The following is a 7,588-nucleotide window of genomic DNA, read 5'->3' as shown; positions in this document are numbered from 1 at the left end:
ATCTCTAAGATTATCTAGTGCAGTTGTGAGCTATGAACCACTGAACTCTTCTACAAAATCTCCAAGTGCTAGACCATAAACTGTAGGAAAGCAAGCACCAAGTCTTATCTAAGCATTGTATCTAACACAATGCTCTTCTCTATCTGTTAAAATGGACTGAGTCTGGATTCTATGTTAACTACAAGAGACAGAGAGCTCACCGCCCGAAAAAGCAGATGATTCCATTTCTGGGTAGCTTTAATTGGTAGATAGTTCTTTGTTTCGAAGTCAAAATGCACCTCCTTATAGCATAAGCTTTGGTTCTAATTCTACCCTCTGGGACCAAGCAGATCGTCTTTTCTAATTTAATACTGTTTTATTTTTTCCAATTACTTGCAAAGAATTTTCATCATTCATTTTTTTAAAAGATTTTGAGTTCCAAATTTTTCTTTCTCCATACTTCCTCACTCTCTTCCTCAAGACAGAAGGAAATCTGATATATGTTAGATGTGTGCAATCATGTAAAACATATTTCTGCCTTAGTCATGTTGTGAAAGAAGAAACAGAAAAAAAAATGAAAAAGTGAAACTTGTATGCTTCAACCTGCATTCAGACTCCCTCAATTTTTTTCTCTGAATATGGATGGTGTTTCCCATCATGAGTCTTTTGAAATTGTCTTGAAACATTGTATTGCTGAGAAGAGCTAAGTCAATTGTACTTGAATATCACACAATATTATGGTTACTGTGTACAATGCTTTCCTAATTTTGCTCACTTCACTCAGTGTCAGTTCAGATAAAATCTTTCCAGATTTTCCTCGAAATCCACCAAGCAGATTAATTTTGATCCTTCTTGTCTATGTCAAATATCTGAAAAATGCAATTATGTGTTCCCCCCTAAAACTTCTCTTAGACTCCATTTCCTTCAACTAATCCTCAACACATAAGACTGAGCCTCATAATCAGCACTGGGGATGTCTATAGGAATTTAGAGATGGTTTCTGATTCCTGAATTCATCTGTAAACTAGGTGTGACTACACTGCAGAAAACTTACATGAAAGAGAATTAAGTCACAGTCTTCTCAAAGATTGTTTTTGGTTTATCACCTTCATTTAAATAAGTACTTTATCTAACCCACACCAGAGACATAAGTGTATGATTCTTTCATGCAGAAATTTTTTTACCTTTTTGTGTCATAGCCATTTGGGCAGTCTAGTAAAGATACCTTCTCAGAAAAAAAAGTTTTTAAAATGCATAAAATAAAATATAAAACACTTTAAATAAAACAAATTATATTAAAATTTAATTCAATTCATTAAACATTTATTAAGCACCTACTATGTGCCAGGCACTGTGCTAAATGTTGGGGATATTAAAAAAAAAAAAAAGCAAAAGACAATCTCTGCCCTTATGCAGTTTATATTCTGATATGGGAAACAACATGCAAGCAAATATATACAAAGCAAGCTATATACAAGATAAATAGGAAGTTTTCAAAGAGGAAAGCTCTTGAATTAAGAAGCTTCCTATGGAAAGTAAGTTTTTAGTAGAGACTTTAAAGAAATTCAGAAAGAAATCCAAGTTACCAAAATATATCAAAAAAAAAAAGCTTATGACCTCCAGATTAAAAATTCCTCATCTAATTAGATATTGATCTGCAATTTTCCTTAGCAATTCATCCTAATTTATCAAAAGTCCCTGGAAAAGTAAAATGATTGGTAAATGTTAAAAGAGCATTTTTCAGAGACCCAAGAGGTATCTAGACCTGTTAGTCTAAGGCTACACTAGTGTAACTACATAAGACTACTAAGGCTACACTTTTGACCTTTGTCTGGTATTCTTCAAATCTTACTGGATAAACATGGACCACAGTCCAACAAAAGTATTAATGTGTGGGCTAAGGAGAAGACACCATGGAACAAAGATGAGCCAGCCCTCTGAAGTGATAAGAATTAAGAAAAGAGAAGTTGAATCTATCTCACAATACTCTCCAAGAATCAAAAAGACTTGTATCAATTCCATATTAACATTGGAAATATTGAAATGCTAGGACAGTTAAGTAGAGAGTAAATATATTCTTAAAACAGGGTCAGTTAGTCAAAAACACTTTTGAAGCATTTTGATAAGTACTGGGAATAGAAAGAGAGGAAAAAGGCTGCTCCCATCTTCAAGTAGCTCACAGTCTAATGAGGAAAACAACATACAAACAACTATGTATAAATAAGTTACATTCAGAATAAAGAAGAAACAATGAATTTGTAGAGATTGGGTAAATCTTCTGGTAAAAGGTGGGATTTTGGCTGAGATTTGCAGAAATGAGAAAGGAGACTATTCCAACAATGGGAGACAGCCAGAGAAAATGCCCAGAAGAACCTAGCACAAGGGGAAACCTGGAGAATTCAGTTCAGATGGAATCTAAAAGCAGAATTCACAATGACATCATAACCAGGAAAGGATCTCAAAACTGACAGACTAAATAGTGGGGGGGAAGAGAGGAGGGAGAAAGAATCACAGAATTTGAGCACTGAAAGAGACTTTACAAAATTGTGTACTGATCCAACCATTTTGGAGAGCAATTTGTAGCTAAAAGCCTATAAAACTGTGCATTGTCTTTGACCCAGCAATACCACTACTAGGTCTGTATCACAAAAAAGTCAAAAACAAAAAGGACCTATATGTACAAAAATATTTATAGCAGTTCTTTTGTGGTGGCAAAGAATTGGAAATTGAGGAGATGTCCATCAATTGGGTAATAGCTGAACAAGTTTTGGTATATGATTGTGATGGAATACCATTGTGCTTTGAGAAATTATGAGCAGGATGTTTTCAGAAAACCTGAAAAGACTTCTATGAACTGATGTAAAGTGAAGTAAACAGAACCAAGAGAACATTGTATACAATAATAGCAATATTATGCTATGATCAATTATGAACAACTTAGCTATTCTCACCAATACAATGATCCAAGACAATTCTGAAAAACTTATGATGAAAAATGCCAAATATACCGCCAAAGAAAGAAGTGATGGAGTTTGAATGCAGATTGAAGCATACTGGGTTTTTTAATTTTATTTATTTTTCTTGGGTTTGGGTTGTTTTGGGTTGTTTGTGTTTTCATGATTAATATAGAAATATTTTACATGACTGTACATGTATAATTTGTAAATTCTTTAGCTTCTCAAGGAGTGGGGAGAGGAGGGAGGAAGAGAACCTGTAACTCAAAATTTTAAAAAACAAATGTTAAAAATTGTTTTTATGTGTAATTGAAAAAATTAAATATTAATTTTTTTTAAAAAGAAGAAAGTTACCTTAGTCACCATCTATCTCGTCTATTCCTAAGTGGTTTAATAGATAGATGGAGCAGCTAGGTGGCACAGTGGATTAAGTACTAATCCTGGAGTCAAGAGAATCTGAATTCTAATCCAGCTTCAAATTCTTGATAGCTGTGTGGCCTGGGCAAATCACTTAACCTGTTTGCCTCAGTTTACTCATCTCTAAAATGAATAGAGAAGGAAATGGCAAACTTTTGCCATCTTTGCCAAGAAAACCCCAAGTGAGGGTACAAAAAGTCATACACAACTAATCAACAAGAACAAAACAGTAACAACAAAAAAGTAGATAGAGTGGTGGACTTGGATTCAGGGGAAAATTGGGCTAAAATCCTACCACAGACACTTGCTAGCTCTGTGACTCTGAACAAGTCATTTTACTTCTACCTGCCTCAGTTTCCACACCTGAAAAATGGGGATGATAATAGCATCTATTTCACAGGGTTGATAATGACAAAATGAATTGTTATGTTTTGCAATCCTGAAGGTGCTATATAATAGTTATCATTATCATCCAAACTATTATTATTAATGCCAAAAAGGAATCTTCACTAACAAGTGGTCATCTCACTTTTGCTTGAAAATCCCCCTCAGGAGAAGGAAACCTCCATCTGTGAGGCAGCCCATTCCATCTTAGACACCTCTAAACTGTTAAAGAAGTTCTTCCTAATTTCTTGGCCTAAATGTGTCTTTAAAAAAAAAATTCTACCCAGCACTGCTGGTGCTGCACATTAGCTCTTCTATGCACCCAAACAGAGTAAGTCTGAGCTCCCTCTTCCACACGGCAATCTCTCAAAAATGTGAACACAAGTCTCTTGACCTCCTTAACGTTTTCTTTTCCAGGCTAAACGCCCACATTGACAACTGAAAGAATGGAACTCTTCCCCATAACTCACCGGATCGCTTTTTGGATTTCGAGGAGCCCTTGGTTGACTTTTTGGGCTTCTTTATCCGTTGGTATTTAAGAGCTTCAAGCCTCTCAGGTGCAGCAGAATTCCCGGGTGCAGATGGATGTGTTCTGGAAGGGAGGAAAGACAGATAAATGCTGGTCAGCATTTCTGACTTTTCCCTCAGGAGGAGTGAGCCTCTCAAGGAGTGAAGGCAATTGGCTGCCCCATCTGGAAGCAGAGAGCACTTCTGCAGTCTGGATTTTCTCCTTGCTGTCTCCTGGACTCCTGTCTTTCCACTAAAAAGACCTCCCCACCACCATGTGCATCTGCACCTCCTCCCTCCCTTCCTGTGCTCCAGGAAGGTAGAGAATTCTGCAGCCAGCGCCAGCTATTCTTGAGCCCCCAACTCCAGCAAGGTCCTGTAGAAGGAAACCAATCTGTGGGAGAATCGGAGGTCCTGAAAAGTAGAAACCTTGACTTTAGCACCATGAGCGCCCCTTCAGCACCGCCCGTAAGCCGTGAGGAATGAAAGGTGAGAGAGAGAAGCAGCTCCAGTGTCTGAAGTTCCTGGATCCTTGGCTAGGAGAAAAGGCAAGAGGCGCAGTGGAGTGGATGGCAGGTATCCCCACCAGATGACTGCATGCAGCCCTGTGCTCCTCCTTCCCCCAGCCTCCAGAGAAGGGCAGCCCAAGGCTGAGAGAGAGACGCCACAGCCCCCAGAAGCCATGGGCTCCCAAGGCTGTCCCACGAGGCTTCTTCACAGCCATCTGACTGCAGGTGGGCCACAGAGGTAGAAACCATCCACCAGATGCTAACATTTCTCTGTAATGGGGATCCCCTTAACCTTTAGCTGGCCATAGCTAGCTATCTACATTAATGGGGGAGAAAGGTGGGAGTGGACCAGCATATGAACCAGAGGTCTCTGGAAGTCCTGTTCACGACTCAGGGAGCTGGGTGAGGGAAAGGGATCAATAGTAACCACAAACAACAAAAACTAATATGTAGAGAGCTAACAATACAACAACAAACTACAATAACTCACACACAGAAGAGCTAACAGTACAACAATAATTCACATAAGGAGGGCCAACAATACAACCACAAACTACAGTAGTGCACACATATAGGGGTTAACAATACAACAATAACTCACATAGATAGGGGCTAACAATACAATAACATACAGCAGACAACTCACTTCATATAACACTTGACAATTTTGCAAAGCTGTTCCTCATCACAACTCTCTAGGGTAGGAAGTCACCAAATGATTAACCCCATCTAATAGAAGAGGAAACTGAGACTCTCAGAAAATAAGTGACTTGCCCAGCTAAAGGACAGCTAATGAAATTTAAATCCATGTCTCCTGATTCCAAGACTAGCATTCTCTCTGTTACATAATTCTGTTTTTTAACCAGTGTTTCCAATCATTCAGTCCACTGCCATTGGCAGGTGTCTGTCTATTAAGCTTTGCTATTAAGTTCTGCTATGTGAAATCAATGGCCTTCCTGGAAACCTAAGCAAACCCCTTGGCATCTAGTGTCAGTCAGTACCCAATGGACATCCAATTGATAAGGGTTACAGATAGGTCAAGGAAAATAGTGGGAATAAGGGAGGACCTTTTTCTGTCCCCTCTTCTTCACACCCATGGGCCCAGTGGTTCTGTGACCTGCTAAGAGGGAAAAAGTCACAAACTCCAGTCGAGAAAAATCTAACCTGAGTGCCTTCATATTGTCTTTGACACATGGTGTAGCATAGTAACAGAAAACATTTCTGTTGCAACAACAAGTGTCAGAATAGGCCGGGGAGATGGAAAATTGATTAATAATCTATCTACAGACAAAAATTTCCAAGTGATAACAGTATACTGAAGGTTAAGTCCATTCCCACTTGTGAGACTGTCAAACTTGAACCATTCCAGGATGCGCTATCCAATGACAGTCCTTCCTAAGAACTACAGAGCATGGGGTGTTTCCATATTGTACATGCCTACAATATCTCTCCACAATTTTTCTAAAGGTGAAATCTGGTGAAAATGAACATCAAAGGCACTCTAAAAGAAATCATAGTAGGAAGTTAGAGAAGTGTGTATTAAATTGGGGAGGAACAATTCTACCTGTTTTGCTTAAAAGGAAGGTGAGAAGTTCCTTTAATCATTTATTGAATTTAATTCAGTAAGTATTTATGAAGTGCCTAGAATGGGTAAGGAGGTATACACCAATCATAATAAAACAGTTTCTCTGCCCTCAAAGACCTTACATTTCACTAAAGTCTATGGCTTTGGTATTAGCTAATAGAGACACTTTCTTAGGATCACAGAAGGGATTTTCAAGGTCCCCTCATTTTACAGATGAGGCCTAGAGATGTTAAATGACCCTCCCCCAAGATTTCAGAGCAGGAACTTGACCTCTGACAATTAAATGTCAAATCCAACCTTCTTTCCCCTGCACTATATAGCATCTTCCTTGATGGCTCTGTCCTGAGTCACGGCACACGTTTACCAAGAAGACAGTGGATGTATGGTGGGCAGAGAATCACAGAGCTAGAGGATGACTTTGAGACTCATTTTACAGATAAGAAAACTGAGGTCCAGATCATGGAAATATAGTAGTTAGCCCAACATTAAATTTGTGACAAAGCTAGGAATAGAAATCAGATTTTCTACTGCTGGTTCAAGACTGTTTATGCTCCAATACAGTCAATATCTTCACTACTCCCTGAGCTCAGTTCTGATATCAATGTGACATATGTACCTAATTCTGTTAGAAAAAGGCAATTTTGATTTGTGTATAAGCTTTCACCCTAAATATTCAATATTTCAATATACATACCCCACCTTTCACAGATCTTTGGTTAGGAGGAAGACAGATGAGTTTGTAAAATAATGACAACATCCTGGATCTGGAGTCAGAAATACCTGAGTTCAAATCTGGCCTCTGATATTTATTAGTTGTGTGATCCTGGTCAAGTCATATAAGCACCTTCTGCTTTAGTTTTTTTATATGTAAAATGGAGATAATAGTAGCACTTATCTCCCAAAGTGATTGTTGAGGATCCAATGAGATAATGTGCTTGACACAGTTAGGTATTATAATATGATATATTTATATATTATATATATTGTAAATGTTAGCTATTATTATTATTGGTTATAATCTCTACAGCCTTGTCTATGTACCCTACTATGATTCTAGCTCCTTTTTAGTTTAGGACTGTAGTCCCCTAAGTTCCTATACAGCTAACAAGGGAAGCAGGTCATTTAAAAGAGGTATAGGGAATGGAGATAAATTGGAATCAAACACAGTGTTCATCTCCAAACCCACATATTACCACCACCTCTGAAGGAGAAGGATTAGAAAACCCTTTCTTCCCTTCCCAACTGTAATGTTG

General features: G+C 38.1%; 1 protein-coding gene across 1 annotated transcript in view; it reads right to left on the bottom strand.

Annotated features, from left to right (window-relative positions):
• Positions 1-4,242: 4,242 nt before the first annotated feature.
• Positions 4,243-7,588, bottom strand: part of IGSF9B (immunoglobulin superfamily member 9B) — a 59,315-nt gene continuing 55,969 nt past the window's right edge. The window contains exon 21 of the mRNA XM_051986646.1: positions 4,243-4,326. The gene's annotated coding sequence lies outside the window, so the exon portion shown is untranslated. The remainder of the gene's footprint in view (positions 4,327-7,588) is intronic.

This window comes from Antechinus flavipes, chromosome 3, assembly GCF_016432865.1.
Source record: "Antechinus flavipes isolate AdamAnt ecotype Samford, QLD, Australia chromosome 3, AdamAnt_v2, whole genome shotgun sequence".
NCBI lineage: Eukaryota > Metazoa > Chordata > Mammalia > Dasyuromorphia > Dasyuridae > Antechinus > Antechinus flavipes.
The sequence above is the reverse complement of the archived record's forward strand: the minus strand, read 5'-3'. Positions and strand labels throughout refer to the sequence as shown.